This window comes from Pseudorasbora parva, chromosome 22 (assembly GCF_024679245.1).
Source record: "Pseudorasbora parva isolate DD20220531a chromosome 22, ASM2467924v1, whole genome shotgun sequence".
Classification (NCBI taxonomy): domain Eukaryota; kingdom Metazoa; phylum Chordata; class Actinopteri; order Cypriniformes; family Gobionidae; genus Pseudorasbora; species Pseudorasbora parva.
In genome coordinates, this window is record NC_090193.1 from 1956798 (window position 1) to 1974406 (window position 17609).

Sequence of the window (17609 nt, forward strand, 5' to 3'; positions counted from 1 at the left end):
TTTGAAACAGGTGATGTCAACAGGTGATTGAAATTATGATTTGGTACAAAAGCAGCATCCAAGAAAGATCTAATCCTTTAGGATGGGCCGAGGATCGCCAGTTTGCCAACAAATACGTGAGAAAATTATTGAAATGTTTAAAAACAATGTTCCTCAAAGAAAGATAGGAAGAGATTTGGATATTTCACATTCAACAGTGCATAACATAATTACAAGATTCAAGGAATCTGGAGGAATTTCAGTGCGTAAAGGACAAGGCCGCAAGCCTAAGCTGAACAACCGTGACCTCCGATCCCTCAGGCGGCACTGCATCAAGAATCATCATTCATCTAGAAGCGATATCACCACATGGGCTCAGGACTACTTTGGCAAACCTTTGTCAAGTACCACAATACGTAGTTACATCCACAAATGCCAGTTAAAACTGTACTGTGCCAAAAGGAAGCCTTATGTTAACAGTGTCCAGAAGCGCCGTCGACTTCTCTGGGCTCGGAGGCATCTGGGATGGACCATCACACAGTGGAAATGTGTACTGTGGTCAGATGAATCAGTATTTCGGGTATTTTTTGGGAGGAATGGACGCCGTGTGCTCCGGACCAAAAAAGAAAAGGATCATCCAGACTGTTACCAGCAACAAGTCCAAAAGCCAGGGTCTGTCATGGTATGGGGTTGTGTCAGTGCCCTTGGCAAAGGTAACTTGCACTTCTGTGAAGGCACCATTAATGCTGAAAAGTACATAGAGATTTTGGAGCATAATATGCTGCCTTCAAGAAGATATCTTTTCCAGGGACGTCCATGCATATTTCAACAAGACAATGCAAAACCACATTCTGCACACATTACAAAGTCCTGGCTGCGGATGAAGAGGGTACGGGTACTTGACTGGCCTGCCTGCAGTCCCGACCGGTCTCCAATAGAGAATGTGTGGCGCATTTTGAAGCGCAAAATGCGACAACGAAGACCCCGTACTGTTTCCCACCTTAAGACTTGTTTGCAGGAAGAATGGGACAAAATTACACCTGAAACACTTCATCACTTGGTGTCTTCAGTCCCTAAACGTCTTTTAAGTGTTGTGAAAAGGAATGGCAACATCACAAAGTGGTAAATTCTTTACTGTCCCAACTTTTTTTGAAATGTGTTGCAGGTCTGAATGACAGGAAAGGATGCATATTTACAAATGACATGAAGTTGACCAGACAAAACATGAAATATTTTGTGTTCATATTGTCTGCAATGAAATACAAGTCAAAGTAATTTTAGAAATCACTTCTTTTTAATTTTATTTGCACATTCCATACTGTCCCAACTTTTTCTGATTTGGGGTTTTATGAATAAAATGCTTCTGCAAAAAGAACAAATGTAGGGCTGGATTTTGTCAGTGGGGAATTGTTTGGATGGTTGTGGTTTGGTATTGGTGGATCTCAGGTGATTGACAGGTTGCCCCGCCCTCATCAGGGAAGGGAAGGGAAGGGAAGGGAAGGGAAGGGAAGGGAAGGGAAGGGAAGGGAAGGGAAGGGAAGGGAAGGGAATATTGCAAAGTTTTTCATACACTATATTGCCAAAAATATTGGCTTGCCCCTCTAAATCCCTGAGTTCAGGTGTTCAATCCGTTTATGGCCACAGGTGTATAAATCAAGCTCTAGGCCTGCAGACGCTTCTACACACGCTCAACTGTTAGTGGGATTATAACAAAGTGGAAGCCATTGGGAAGTGAAGTCTAGAGCAGTGAGATGTGTTCTCCGAGTGACCAATCACGCTTCAGTCTGACAATCCCATGGACGAGTCTAGTTGCCAGGAGAACGGGACTTGCCTGACTGCATTGTGCCAAGTGTTAAGTTTGGTGGAGGGGGGGTTATGGGGTGGGGTATTTTTCAGGGGTTGGACTTGGCCCCGTAGTTCCAGTGATAGGAACTCTTAATGATTCACCAAGACATTTTGGACAATTTCATGCTCCCAATTTTGTGTGTACAAAACGGCCCTCAATGAATCATGTATAAAGTTACTTTGGAAGCATTACTTATAATGTCCAGTAGATGGCAGCCTACCTTCACTCAAGCTCAATACAAGTATTGCATCAGCGGTAGCGCCAGTTGCGTGAAGAGAGATTGCCGGAAGCTTCGTTCAGGTGTGGACGGTTAGTGCAGCGTTCCTGAGACATTTAGCCTGTTCTAATGATTCCTGAGTGGGTTTAGTTGGTGTACGTCAATGACGATATAACCACACACACATACCCACACATCTTGTACCCAATGCAAACTGTGTAGATTGGAACCAAAGAAAGGAATGTATGCCATACCGTGCTGTTGCTGATTCTGAATCTTAATCATTCAAGTAAACTATATCAACCTGATTATGTCTTCCTGAGTCGTGACTGACATCCTGTAGTGAATGCAACATATTATCAGCTAACAGAGTTATTCCTACCTCTTCATAACATTGTGGTCCTTCGAGCCGGATGTGATTTGCTACAGTGACAGTATGGTTGATAAGCATCAGGGAGGAACTGTACCAGAGTCTGTACGGCCAAAACGGCAGACACGTCATCCTGCCTACTTTGATGATTTTGAAGTGGACTATGGAGGTGATCGGCTGCATAGTGAACCTGTTCCTCAGCACTTAAGCACAGCACGGTATGAGCACAGACATGACCTGGGATCCAGTGAGCGCAAGGGAGTTTCACAACAGATGGCGCATCGTACTCCACCAAGAGAATTAAACCTGTCAACGGAGTCAACATCTTATCCCTACCTGCCAGATTCAAGGGCACCATCCTTTGCAGCCTCACAGCATCAGACTGTTACCAGAAATCTACCTGAGGCTTCTACTCCCTTCTATGAACAATCAGCGAACGTTATGCCTGCCTTACACAGTGCACTCCATGGTCGAGTATGTTCCAGTGCTCCGCCTTCCTTGTATGAACGAACAGCAACACCTGACTTGCATGCTTCCCCTTCCTATGTGGTTTCCCCCGATGCTTATTCACTGCCAGCTGAGCCTTCACGGTATTTAATCGGTGGTGTGAATCATGTTGCTAATGACTCGAGGTACTTCTCTCAGCAGCAGAGAGCTCCCCCGACTAAGCCACACAGTGCCACAGACATGATGGTTCTCATTGACAAAATGATGGGTCAGTTACAGCTTATGAAAGATGAAGTGGTGTCAAACCATGACTCCCCTAGGGGTCCAAGTCATTTGCAGCATTATAAAGAGCCACCTCCTGTGCATTATGAATCTCCTGGCCCACAGTGGTATGCACACTCACCTCAGTATGCTACAGACCGAGCTTATGGGCCATCTGACAGATTCCAGATCAGCTATGAGCCTGTCCCTAGATCAAACAGCAATATGTACCAGCACCAGAGGCCACCACGTGTTCAAAGACCAAAGCCTTACTGGTCAGAGCATCCTTCTATTCAACTAAAGGAGTCAGTGTCAGAATACAGGGGTCCTAAGCCCAGCATACCTCATCTTGTGCATAAAGATCCGAGCGAGTTTGCACGTCTGAGGCTCGCTCTATACAATCTGCTTCCTGAGGACGGGTCAGAGTTGTTCAAGTACCAAATCTTGGTGGATCATCTGCAGCTGGAAGAGGCTAAGCTGATTGCAGATTCTTTCCTCAACTCTCCATACCCCTTTACAGAGACAATGAACGCCTTGACCGAGAAATTTGGTAAGCCTCATCAACTTGCTTTGAATAAGATTGCTAGAGTAATGGATGCAGCTGATGTCCGTCCAGGGGACCCTGAAGCCTTTGAAAGGTTTGCATTACAAATTCAGGCCCTTGTAGGACTGCTAAAATCCTTGGGACCAGATGGAGATGCTGAATTGAGGTGCGGCTCCCACGTAGTTCGCCTGCTGACCAAACTGCCACCTGATTTGAGAGCTGCCTTCAGGAGACAAATGCTACCTAATCACGCCTCAACCTTCACACTTCCAGAGTTCTCCAAATGGTTGCAGTCTGAAACGTGGTGTCAAACCAGTGATCTGGTGGGAAACATTCAGCCAAAGGGATGGCCAAAGCAGAGGATTGAGAAACGCAAAGAGCAAAGGCCAAGACCAGCTACTGTTCTGCATGGAGCAGGCAGTTTCACCCCAAATATTACTTCCTCTCCAGTCAAAGTGGCCATTTCGCCAGAGAACCAGGTGAAAAGTAAAGCCTATTGTCCCTACTGTGAGAATACAGACCATTTCCTTAGTCAGTGCCTCAACTTTCAGCAGCTCACGACAGAACAAGTCAAACCATGGATTCAAACAAACAAGCGTTGTTGGAGGTGTGGAAGGACACATTTAGCTGCGCAGTGTAATTTGAAGAAACCCTGCAACAAATGTAAAGGTAAACATTTGCTTATACTTCATGACATCAACAACCAGGCGGTCAAGGATGCTTCCCCAGCGTCAATCTCTACAGCTGAAACCTTATACCTGGATAGACCTGGAACAGATAACCGGGTCCTGCTGAAAGTAGTCAGAGTTCTGCTAAAATATAAAAACCGCACCCTGGACACGTACGCTATCCTGGATGATGGATCCGAACGCACCATCTTGCTGTTGGCTGCAGCACAGAAACTGAATCTGAAAGGTGATGAGGAAGAGTTATCCATTAGAACTATCCATCAGAAAGTGTCATGTCTACAAGGCTCTACAGTTTCATTCAGTGTGTCTCCAGTAGCGCAACCACATAAGACCTACCATATCAAGCAAGCCTTTACAGCTGATCAATTGGGATTATCTCAACAATCCTATCCTATGGAAGCACTCGGGAGTAAGTACAAACACCTGAAGGGTCTTCCTATTCATTCCTTTGAGAACATTCACCCTCTTCTTCTGATTGGTGCAGATCAGCCTCATCTAATCACCCCAATCGAACCAGTTCACCTTGGACCACCTGGCGGGCCAGCCGCCATTAAGACAAGACTGGGTTGGACGCTGCAGGGTCCAGCGAAGCTTCTTCTGAATCCGCTTCGTTCTCAGCATGTCCTTTTCACTTCAGTGTCGACTCAGCAAACAGAGCTGATGAGAAATGTTGTGAAGTTATGGGAGCTAGATACTCTTCCCTACCACAATGAAAAACTGGTCACTCGCTCCAGGGAGGATCAGGCAGCCCTTGAACTCCTGAACAAAGGAACTGTCAGAGTCGAAGTAAATGGTGTCCAAAGGTATGCTACCCCGCTGTTACGTAAATCCAACATGGACTGTCTTAATGCCCCACCAGAAGCTGTGATGCCACATCTTCGGAGAACTGAACGGCATCTCTTGAAAGATCCTGAACGAGCAGCGACCTATTCTGCTGAAATCAAGAAACTGGTGAAAGAAGGGTATGTTGCCAAACTGGACCCAAACCAAGCACCACACAGCCATGAGAGGTGGTTCATACCACATCATTTGGTAACCCACAATGAGAAAAATAGACTGGTCTTCAATTGCTCGTTCCAGTACAGAGGAATGAACTTGAACGAATCCCTACTTCCTGGCCCTGTACTTGGCCCATCACTCCTTGGGGTCCTGATAAGATTCAGGGAGCATTCTGTAGCTGTGAGTGGGGACGTGAAAGGAATGTTCCATCAAGTCCGACTTCTGGAACGAGACAGACCTATCCTGCAATTTCTTTGGAGGGATATGGACCGAGACAGAGAAGTGGATGTCTATGAATGGCAAGTGCTCCCATTCGGCACAACTTGTAGCCCCTGCTGCGCCTCCTATGCCCTGCACAAGCATGTCCTTGACAACACAGATTCAGGTGATCACCTACAATTCACTATACAAAGGAGCTTCTATGTCGACAACTGTCTTCAGAGCCTGAACACAGTGGATGAGGCCAAGGGGCTGATTGACAATCTCAGAGAGCTACTGGCAAGGGGAGGATTTGAAATCCGACAGTGGGCCTCAAACCAACCAAGTGTCGTAAATCATCTACCCAAGGAAGCTCAATCTACCAGTACTGAACTGTGGTTGTCACAAAGGGAAACAGAAGTACCAGAATCCACTCTAGGTCTGCACTGGCACTGCCCCACTGATACTCTTAGGTACAAGCACCGTCCCATAGAGTATGGACCGCCCACCATGCGCAATTTATATTGGATCCTTGCCAGTCAATACGACCCGTTAGGCTTCATCCTCCCTTACACAACCAGAGCAAAAATCCTAATCCAACAGCTGTGGGCTAAACCAAGAGAATGGGACGATCCTTTATTCCCTGATGAACTTCTGCAGAACTGGCTTCAGTGGGAAGACGAACTCAAATCCCTTTCCACCATTAGAATCCCTAGATGCTATGTTACCGCAGAAATGGATAACGCTTCTGTTGCAAGAGAGATACATGTGTTCTGTGACGCATCAGAAAGAGCCTATGGTGCAGTCGCATACCTGAGAACTGAGAATAGTCAAGGCAAAGTACAGTTGGCATTCCTACTAGCGCGCTCCAGAGTTGCACCCAAGAAACAGTTGTCAGTTCCCAGACTTGAACTCTGCGCCGCACTCTGTGGAGCTCAGATAGCAGAGTTGTTAAGGAAAGAACTTACACTTGAGTATTGCAGAGTTACCTTGTGGTCCGATTCCACCACGGTGCTAAACTGGTTGCATTCAGATTCGTGCCGGTTCAAAGTCTTTGTTGGCACCAGGATTACAGAGATACAGGAAACAACGAATCCACGTGATTGGAGGTACGTGGACTCTGCTCAGAATCCAGCTGATGACCTAACAAGGGGGAAATCCCTTCAGGATCTAGCCACACCGAACAGATGGAGTAATGGCCCCCCATTCCTCTTAATGCACTCTGATCAATGGCCCAAAATCCCTTCTAACAGCTCCCTGGAAGATGATTCAGAATTGCGCAAGTCCATATTCTGTGCCCTAAATGTTGTGACACCCAATCCAGAGATTCCGGATGCCAGCCAGTTTACAACCTACAGAGAATTACTGGAAGCTACTGCACGATGGGTTCAGGGGGTGGAAAGTGGACAGGCCATAACCGCTGGAGATTTACTACAAGCAGAAGTACTTCAGTGGAGAGCAGCTCAGCTAGATACTTTCTTTGATGACTTACAATGCCTGAAACACGGGAAACCTCTTCCTTCTAATAGTAAAATGCTCACTTTGAGTCCAGAACTGGACGAAGAGATGGATATAATTCGAGTGGGGGGAAGACTTCGACGAGCTGAGGCACTTGACATAGCAACTAAGCACCCAGTTGTCCTTGATCCCAGTCATGCCCTTACCAAGCTTCTAATTCAGGATTACGATCAACAGTTGAAACATCCGGGCCCAGAGAGAGTCCTGGCTGAAATTAGAAGGAAGTTTTGGATTCTGCGTGGCAGAGAGGCCATCCGTCATCACCAATTTCGATGCACTGACTGTCGGAGATGGAGAGCCAAACCAGAAGTCCCACACATGTCAGACTTGCCTTTAGCTCGACTTCAGCTATTTAAGCCTGCTTTTTACTCCACGGGAATGGATTGCTTTGGGCCCTTCTCAATTAAGATTGGACGGAGAGTGGAGAAAAGATGGGGAATAATTTGGAAGTGTTTGACAACTAGATGTGTCCATCTTGACATACTATCCAGTATTGACACCGATTCCTTCCTCATGGCATTTAGGAGATTTGTGGCACGTAGAGGAACTCCCTTTGAGCTTCGGTCTGATCAAGGGACTAATTTTAAAGGAGGGGAGAGAGAGTTGCATGAAGCTTTCAAAATGATGTCACCTGAACTACAACAACAGTTGGCAAGGCAGAGAGTTCACTTTCGTTTCAATCCACCTGGAGCTCCTCATTTTGGAGGAGCGTGGGAACGTGAGATACGATCTGTTAAATCAGCTCTGTATGCTTCTGTTGGTGTTCAGTCTGTTACAGAGGAGGTACTCAGGACAGTTTTAATTGAGGTAGAAGGAATACTAAACTCCAAGCCTCTCGGATACCTCTCCTCTGACGTCTCAGATATAGATCCTATTACCCCAAATCACCTTCTGATGGGGCGGCTTGACGGCTCTCTCCCACAAGTGGTATATCCTCAAAGCGAAATGATCAGTCGAAAACGATGGCGCCACAGTCAGATCCTCACTGACTTATTCTGGTCTGCATTCATTAAGTACTACCTACCAAATCTGCAGACTCGATCTAAATGGCAGAAGGATGTAGAGGACATTGCAATTGGGAACGTTGTTATGCTGGTGGATCCCCAATTGCCAAGAGCTATGTGGTTGATCGGAAAGGTTACCAAGGTCATGCCAAGTGCCGATGGGCATGTCAGAACTGCAGAAGTGCAAATCAAGGGACGAACCTACACCAGACCAGTTTCAAGGATGATTGTACTTCCTGCCATCCCTGATGACCCAGACCACTCATAAATCCGGGCCATTTATCAGGGGCAAATTTAATGACTAAATTTGGGGGCGGCTGTACAAAACGGCCCTCAATGAATCATGTATAAAGTTACTTTGGAAGCATTACTTATAATGTCCAGTAGATGGCAGCCTACCTTCACTCAAGCTCAATACAAGTATTGCATCAGCGGTAGCGCCAGTTGCGTGAAGAGAGATTGCCGGAAGCTTCGTTCAGGTGTGGACGGTTAGTGCAGCGTTCCTGAGACATTTAGCCTGTTCTAATGATTCCTGAGTGGGTTTAGTTGGTGTACGTCAATGACGATATAACCACACACACATACCCACACATCTTGTACCCAATGCAAACTGTGTAGATTGGAACCAAAGAAAGGAATGTATGCCATACCGTGCTGTTGCTGATTCTGAATCTTAATCATTCAAGTAAACTATATCAACCTGATTATGTCTTCCTGAGTCGTGACTGACATCCTGTAGTGAATGCAACATATTATCAGCTAACAGAGTTATTCCTACCTCTTCATAACATTGTGGGAAATGGTTTGGGGACGGCCCCTTCCTGTCCCAGTAAGACTGCGCTCCAGTGCACAAACCATCGGTCCATAAAGACATGGATGAGGAGTTTGGTGTGGAGGAACTTGACTGGCCTGCACAGAGTCCTGAGCTCAACCCGATAGAACAGCTTTGGGATGAATTAGAGCGGAGACTGAGAGCCAGGCCTTCTCGTCCAACATCAGTGCCTGACCTCACAAATGAGCTTCTAGAAGAATGGGCAAAAATCCCCATAAACACACTCCTAAACCTTGAGGAAAGCCTTCCCAGAAGAGCTGGAGCTGTTAGAGAGGGTGGGCCGACTCCATATTAAACCCTACGGATTAACAATGGGATGGCATTAAAGCTCATGAGCATGTAAAGGCAGGCGTCACAAAACTTAAGGCAATATAGTGTATCTTATACACCCTAAGGAAAGTCAGTAAAATAGGGCCCAAAGTACAGTGATAATATGAGGGAATGTTCTGTATTGATTTCAATTACACATCACATATCATTTTGGGGTTTGAAGGGAATGTCTATAACTTTAACTTAACCAGCTAATTTTCTATTATTTACAGCATAATAATTACTTTAAAGGAAGTGTATGTAAGATTGTGGCCAAAACTGGTACTGCAATCACTTTCAGATGACTGTAGAGCGGTGTATCCCCCAACCTATCAGGGCCATTTTATGATTCATTGAAATACATTTCAAACATACAGTTCCTTTCAGTTATATAATAGGGTATAATGTAATTCATGAGCAGCACTACAGTTATGCCTCTGTCCTTATGCGATCCTGCTTTGTTGATTTCAAGGTGACTTACAAACGAAAAGTTTGGTGATTTACACATTTAGTTCAGTGGAGGAAGGTGGAGACAGAGCTTGAGATTTCAGCACAGGACTTCATTATAAATCTTGAACATCTGTCATGATGCTGTGGTTCACATGGATGCTGGCTGTTTGAGGCCAACTTAATTGGACACTGTGCCGGTTGAGCCGTGTTTTTTGACAAGGGCTTTTCCGGTTGAGACTCGAAGCCTGTGAATGTAAGGAAATATCTATTCTTTATACTGTATGTGAACGCCTCCAATCCACCAGTGGTCCTGAAGAACAGGCTTACGGATCTTCAAACCCACGCTCTCATAGTTCCTGTGTGGAGTAATGACAGCACAGCTGCCGTGGGCAGAGGGATTGTGTGTGTGTGTGTGTGTGTGTGTGTGTGTGTGTGTGTGTGTGTGTGTGTGTGTGTGTGTGTGTGCTTGTTTTTGTGAAATATCAGGACACAAATGTGTATAATGACACAGGTATTACAGGAGAGGGTGAAATATGAGGACATTACCCATGTCCCCACTTTACAAAAGGCTTATAAATCACACAGGAGGAGTTTTTTTGAGAAAATCAAAATGCAGAATGTTTCCTGTGATTGGGTAGGTTTAGGGCAGTGTGTGTGTGTGTGTGTGTGTGTGTGTGTGTGTGTGTGTGTGTGTGTGTGTGTGTGTGTGTGTGTGTGTGTGTGTGTGTGTGTGTGTGTGTGTGTGTGTGTGTGTGTGTGTGTGTGTGTGTGTGTGTGTGTGTGTGTGTGTGTGTGTGGAGCATGGCACTGACCATCCTCTCTCTTCCAGCTGGGATATCAGTGTCAGGTTTCTGATGTCGGGCTCAGATGTATCTCCGACACAAAGCTGCCAATTAACATGCACAGGAGCCCCGAACTCATGAAAAACATATGAGGAATAAGCCTATAGGAAAGCACTTTCCAAAACTTTCCCCAAGCCCTTGTAATGCTAATGCTGCCAGCTGACGCATTGCAGTAAATACAACAAAATATGTTCGTATTAAGTTACGAAAACTTTTTTCTTCTGAATGTTCTCTGAAAATTCAAAACATCCTGGTTTTTTAAAAGTTTTATCTTGGTTATACGAACTTTAAGGAAATGTTACAAACATAATGGAAATGTTACTATTGATGTTCACATTTAAAAAATGTTAGACAAACAGGAGTATAAATAATGATTTATTACAAACCATGTTTGTTCATAACTTCTCAAAGCATTCCCTGAGCTGGGTCACTGCCTTTAGTGCGCGTGAGAAAAGGCACATTTTAGCACGTACTGTAATCTTGTTAATGGCTGAGTAACGTCTTGTGTTGAGTATCTATAAAACCCAATGTAAAAATGCTCCCAGAGACATTAACATGGCTTAATTTACCCAGTCCTAAATCACACTAAAGCCACTGCATTATGTGACGTTTTCCTATTTCCACGTACAGCTGAATTAGTAGTTTAGCCACAGCAATGACTGTGAGAAAAAGCAATTCACTGACTCACATAAAATGAGCAGAAGTCAACATCAAACTGCATTCACCCAATTTACTTTCGTAACGTGGCAGATCACGTGAAACGGGATACTCAAAGAGAGAGTGAGCTTGTTTGGACATTACATTGTGATGAACACAGTCCAGGAAAACCTAGAAATATCAGTGAAGTATAATTTTGAGGCCACGAAAGATAATGCAGTGTTATAAGGTCATGGGAAGGTCATGAGGTAAAGAGTTTCCCAATTAAATAAATGGAGATTGTCTATTTTCACCGTACAGTAAAATTTCTTGCATCACTGGTCTCAAATCAGATTAGACAGAGCGAAGGATCTAACGAGACCGGCACAATCACACCAGTGTGACTCACAATGAGGACACATTCAGTGATGGGCATAATAAACACTATGATATTTGTGTGAATTCAAAGAAAAAAAACACTTTCTTCATCAGTATCGGCAGTTTTTGTCTTGGTTTACGTTACAATTTCTAAACACCCCAAAAACATTTAACTTACAAGCGAGATATTAAAGGGTTAGTTCAGCCAAAACTGACATTTCTGTCATTAACTCCTCCCCCTAATGTCGCTCCACACCCGTAAGACCTCCGTTCATCTTCACACACAGTTTAAGATATTTTATATTTAGTCCGAGAGCGTATGCAAGTGTATGCACACTATACTGTCCATGTCCAGAAAGGGAATAAAAACATCATCACAGTAGTCCATATGAGACATCAGTGGGTTAATTAGCATATTCAACGATTATGAATCAGCGAATTGATTCGGATCGCGTGTCAAACTGCTGAAATCACGTGACATTGGCGATCCAAATCATGAATCGATTCGCTGATTCATAACCGTTTGAATCTTTATTTGAGAATTGAACACAAACGCGGAAGAGAAGCCAATGCTGAATAAAGTCGTAGTTTTTGTTGTTTTTGGACCCAAATGTATTTTGGATGCTTCAAGAGACTCTAATTAACCCACTGATGTCTCATATGGACTACTGTGATGATGTTTTTATTCCCTTTCTGGACATGGACAGTATAGTGTGCATACACTTGCATACGCTCTCGGACTAAATATAAAATATCTTAAACTGTGTGTGAAGATGAGCGGAGGTCTTACGGTTGTGGAGCGACATTAGATTGAGGAGTTAATGACAGAAATGTCGTTTTGGGGTGAACTAACCCTTTAAGGTGCATTATGTAATTTTTCCGTACGTTAGATGTCGCGTATTCAGAACAAAGGCGTAGTTTGATTATGGCAAGTTTGAGCTCAGTATCTTGGGACATTGTTCTTCACCTCACAGCCGGAGGGAAAGAATCGGGATCATCATGTTCATGCGGTTATTACAACACAGAACGTTTCCATCTGCGTGCCAAGATTGTGGAAATGAGTCGGACAGGGTCATAAATTGAAAGGACATGGAAATGTGTACTTCTTGAAAATCGACCACGAGCAAGCCTGCGCAAAACACCACAGCTTCATCCACTGATTTTTATATATTTTTTTAAGGTAAGGCTTGACTATATTGTTACTTTTTGTTGCTTATTTATTAAACAGCAGTTTTCTAAAGGGTGATGAATTTGCGTGTCCTTAGAGGCGTCACGCACTCGCTGGATTGGAGCGTTTAGAAATGTTTTGTGATGTTCTGCTGCAGCTCATATTTGTGAATGAATGAATAGTAAAAGGTAACGTTTCGTGCTGTCATGTGGGGTAGTAAATGATCGGGAATCGGATTTTTTCCACAAGTCTCAGTCTTCAAGTCCATGTCCAGTCAAAGTCAAGTCTCAGGTCAGTTATTCAAGAGTCCAAGTCACGTCGCAAGTAGTTTTTTGCAACTTAAATGCGACTCGAGTCCAAGGTCTAGGGGGCGGAGCAGCAGCTCATTAGCATTTAAAGATACATGCACACAAACAGTATGTTTTTGCGTTCACTCAAAAATGGCCATTTACAACATGGAATAAAAAATTATAAATCACTTTTTATTTAGATATTTTTTTCCTGGAATGCGTAAAAGAAAAATAGATTTTACCTTGATTAGGTTGTTTCTGTGTAAAAAGACTAATGACTATATACAGTAAGTGAGATTCAGCTGTCAGCCTGAAAACATCCCAGAATGCACTCATCTACATCTCTCTACTTCTCGCTGAAATGTGCCATCACCTAAGCTCAATGTTGCGACAGGGCTGACACAGCATCAATGCCACAGGACACACACACAGGTGCAAAAATAGACACAGAGGTCAAGAGGGCGAGCAAGACAGTGACAAAATGAAAACGCAACACATCAGCAACTGACTTGGCTCTGGTTAACAGTGTTAGGCATCAGACGTGACGGATGGGGAGGCCCAATGCAATTCACTGACTGTCCACAACACATCAGCTGTCATATTTCATGAGCGGAAGTACACCTGTCCATGTGTCACTGAGAATGGCTCGAACCCCTGACAAAGAATCCTACATTCGCATTAAACTTAAAGGGATAGTTCACCCAAGAATTAAAATGTGATGTGGGCTAACCCCCAGTGCATCCAACATGTAGGTGTGTTTGTTTCTCCAGTAGAACACAAATGAAGATCAGATCGCAGAACAACCGTTGCTGTGTGTAGGTAATATAATGATGTGAATGGGTAACAACTCTATGAGAGCAAAAATAAAAACATGCTAAGACAACATGCACTCAAACCCTGCGGCTCATGACGACACACTGATATCTTAAGACACAAAACGATCAGTTTGTGTGAGAAATCAAGCTGTATTTATATAATTTTTTACCTCAAATACAACGCTATATCCAACAGCCTGGAACGCGCTTCACTTCCGGTAAAGACAAAATGCACGATCTGGATCTACGAGCCAGAGCCATCAGAGCGTGTATATTGACTTTACGGAAGTGAAGCGCGTTCCAAGAAAAAAAAAAGACAGCGCTTTTTGTGCTTTGAATGCTCTCAGGTTTTTTTTCATGCTGCTAAGATGACCAGCAAACACACTTGAAAGTTTTATTCATTTTGAGAGTGTTAGTTTTTGGTTCAGTTTGGATATCTTATAATATTTATTAATTCTGTTATAATTGTGTTGCGCATTGTAACCAATCACAAGGGTTTCTGTTGAGTTTATGAATGCAATGACTAATAATTAGAGGCACTGTCATCATAAATCATAACCAACAGCACAAAGATGTGTGCGATGTACATACGAGATTAATTCATCATACAGTGATTGACTGTTTTTGTTCTATTTCAGCAGCGAAAATAGTTTCAAACAAAGATCACAGCAGAACCTCAGCACATCTTACGTGACAGGCATAACGCTGGCGTGACGTTGGACATTTGATATGCGTTATATACTACATTTGTATAGACTTTTCTAACACCAATAGCATTTGAAGAGAATGACTTACAGTCATAAATCCAACTGTAACGTGTTCATCTAGGTGTCAGGTATGATGCACACCTTTTAGAGTATTTATATTTAATCAAATAACCTGTCAAATCATATGAAAATATGGATATGTATATCACTAAGCTATGGGCTCATACAGATTTTAATGTCATAGCTGATAGAATATCTAAAAATTCTTAAAACAATAAGCATTTACTAGACAAGAAAAGTAATTGTCTTGTTTTGGGGGGAAAATAACTCAAAATGAAGAGAGTTTTTGCTTAAAATAAGATAAATAATCTGCCAATGGGGTAAAAAAAAAATCTTAATTTAAACAGAAAACAAGATTATTTTTCTCACCCCATTGGCAGATTATTTCGCTTATTTTAAGCAAAAACTCTCTTTATTTTTAGTTATGTTTTCCCAAAACAAGACAATAATTTTTTACTTGTCTAGTAAATGCTTTTTGATGTAAAACATTTTTTATATTTTGACTAGAAACAAGACAAAAATACTAAGAAAAGCATTTTTTTGCGGTGCACAAAATTATGGCCAGTGAAAATGGCTAGTGACTTTTGAAAACCATTAGCCACAGTGACTGCTGAGCAAAGAAGTGAATGTCAAGCCCTGGTTATTAGTGCTCTTCTGTGCCAACATTCCCAACTCAAACTATCCTTCAAGGTCATCCATTCAGGAGCGTCTGTCTCTGGGAAGAGGAGAAAAGTGGCCTGGTCTCTTTTTATATGTCCTCTGAGGGAAATGCTTTCTCCTTTTAAGAATGGCTGCTGGAATCAGGGCAGCACTACTGTCCTTATTAGAGGAGATTGTACTCCTTCTGAGCAATTCCTGATGGGACCCACGACTAAATATGATATGTCAGAGGGGAATGAGAACACGGACCGGCGGACTAGATTAGCGTGCTGATCAAGGGCAAAGCTTTAGCTAAGGTGGGACAGCGTTTGTGATACTGTAGATGACAGACATTTACATGCACGTTCTTAAGCTGATTGTGTCTAATAAGCCGACAATGAACATGGTCATGTAAACACGGTAACCCGTTTTCTTTTATTGGAGTAAGCTCATAAACGGCGTAAGCATAAACCGCTCGACACAGGTCGTTATTTGCCTCTTACCCTGACATCGCGCGGCATGTAAACGCATTAACCTGCTTTCTGTCGGCTTATTGAAGTGTGCATGCGTGATCGGTGACAAACACGCAAACTCAGAGCAGATTTAAACACATCCAGCAGAAAGAGCGAGCGTTTTGCATGAATTAAGGACATATATCACAAACGCAGACTCTTTTAAGACCCAGAGCATTGTAAAGATGTGTTCTCATCTCAGTCAGCAGAAGTAGAAGAGGTTCAGTCTAAACGTCTCATTCATGTCTGAATGAAGAACAAGGACTCTCTGAGAAAATAAAGGAAATTAACATCTGAACTGTCCCTCACACAGCACTGGAGACGCAAGTCTCACCTCACTATCAGCTAATCTACATCTTTCCCTTTTGACCCACTCTCCCCCAATTCCTTCCCACTCTCATGCTGAGATCACTGAAAACACACACAGAATCTCTATATTACAATGTCAATCCACACGATACAGTATTATATGTGTTTGATATCGTTTGAAATGTCTCAGTGCGACTGGTACAAATATCTCAACTCCACAGAAGTTAACCAAAAGATAATCAATGTTTTAAGAGTTTAAAGATATCTTGTCTTAGTTTGGTGGGTGTGGCTTTCAGCCATTTGGCCTTTACATCAACACAAGTCTTGATCAATGCAAATTCCCATTGCGAACTCGTGTTTACATTTGAAAGAGTTTGTGCATTTGTTTCTGGGTATTTAAGGGAATGTTGCAAAGAGCTCAGGGCTCGACACTTTAAACCGGTCAGCCCGTAATGTTGGATGTCTCAAGATAGCCAGCATTATGTAATTTTCAGAAGTCAGGTATATATTTCATTCTTTACTTCAGAGTATTTGATGTTATATGGATGAATTGACTATGTAATTGGCGTTATACATTTACCTGATTGTTAATAAATTGTTACACTTTGATTGATTCTGACTTGCTCTGGAATTATTCAGGTTGGGTATAATTTCAACAAAGGGTTAAACGGAATAATTAAATGTGTACTTAAACTATTAAATATGAATGACCAAATAACCAATTGGCATTCTAACCTAAATTCTAAATTATCATTAAACGTAGTCAGATAACGAGGAATTGGAATAAAATCCCCTTTTCCCCGCTGAAAAGACGAACGCGCAGCGACCTTCACCCGCCGATCGTTGGCCTCCATTGGGACGATTTGGGCGGCCTTACACGGGGAAAACTGGTGATTTCAATAAGCTGATATTTGTGAGTTATCAGCTTACTGGTGTGCATGTAAACGCACTCGCTGATTTAGTCTTCTAGTTCAGATTAAAAATTGCTATTCGTGATGAAATGGCATTTATGCACCATTATTAAGTCATTAGGAAGCAATGGAAATATGTTCAAATTTTTATATTTGTGAGTTATCAGCTTTCTGGTGTGCATGTTAACACACCCGGTGTCATTGCTACAGAACCGGCTCCTTCAGCACAATGTCACGGCTCGGCTCTGAGAAGCGGAGCTGGCCCACTGATGCCGATTGTGCGAGCTGTGGTCGTGTTGTGTTTGCTGCTTGGTTCTGGGATGTTTTGCCAGCTCGCTTTGACCTTCAGAGCCTCTCATGGTTTAAATGCGATATCGGATTACATGGAGTGCCTCGCTCCCAATACGCAGTCTCTTTCTATTTCAATTGCTGTAAAAATTGGCTGCGTTTAGCATTTGCTCATCTCACTAAATGTGAGAGCACTATCAAGGTTAAAAGTCTCACATCTGTGCCTCAGGAGATATTTTACCTCTCGTTTCATTATGAATTAGTCAGGAGACACATCAGGACGGGCGAAACGTGAGTGGAGAGATTAGCGAAACAGCATTGGTTACTTTTAAACAGGCTAATTCGGGTAAGGATGTGCACTGCGTCGAAGTGAGATGGGCCATCAGACTGA

The 17609-nt window shown here is 43.2% G+C and overlaps 1 protein-coding gene across 12 annotated transcripts in view; it reads right to left on the reverse strand.

The window, feature by feature from the left end:
• atp2b2 (ATPase plasma membrane Ca2+ transporting 2) overlaps positions 1–17609 on the reverse strand; it is a 298344-nt gene that overhangs the window by 127167 nt on the left and 153568 nt on the right. The window lies entirely within an intron of this gene.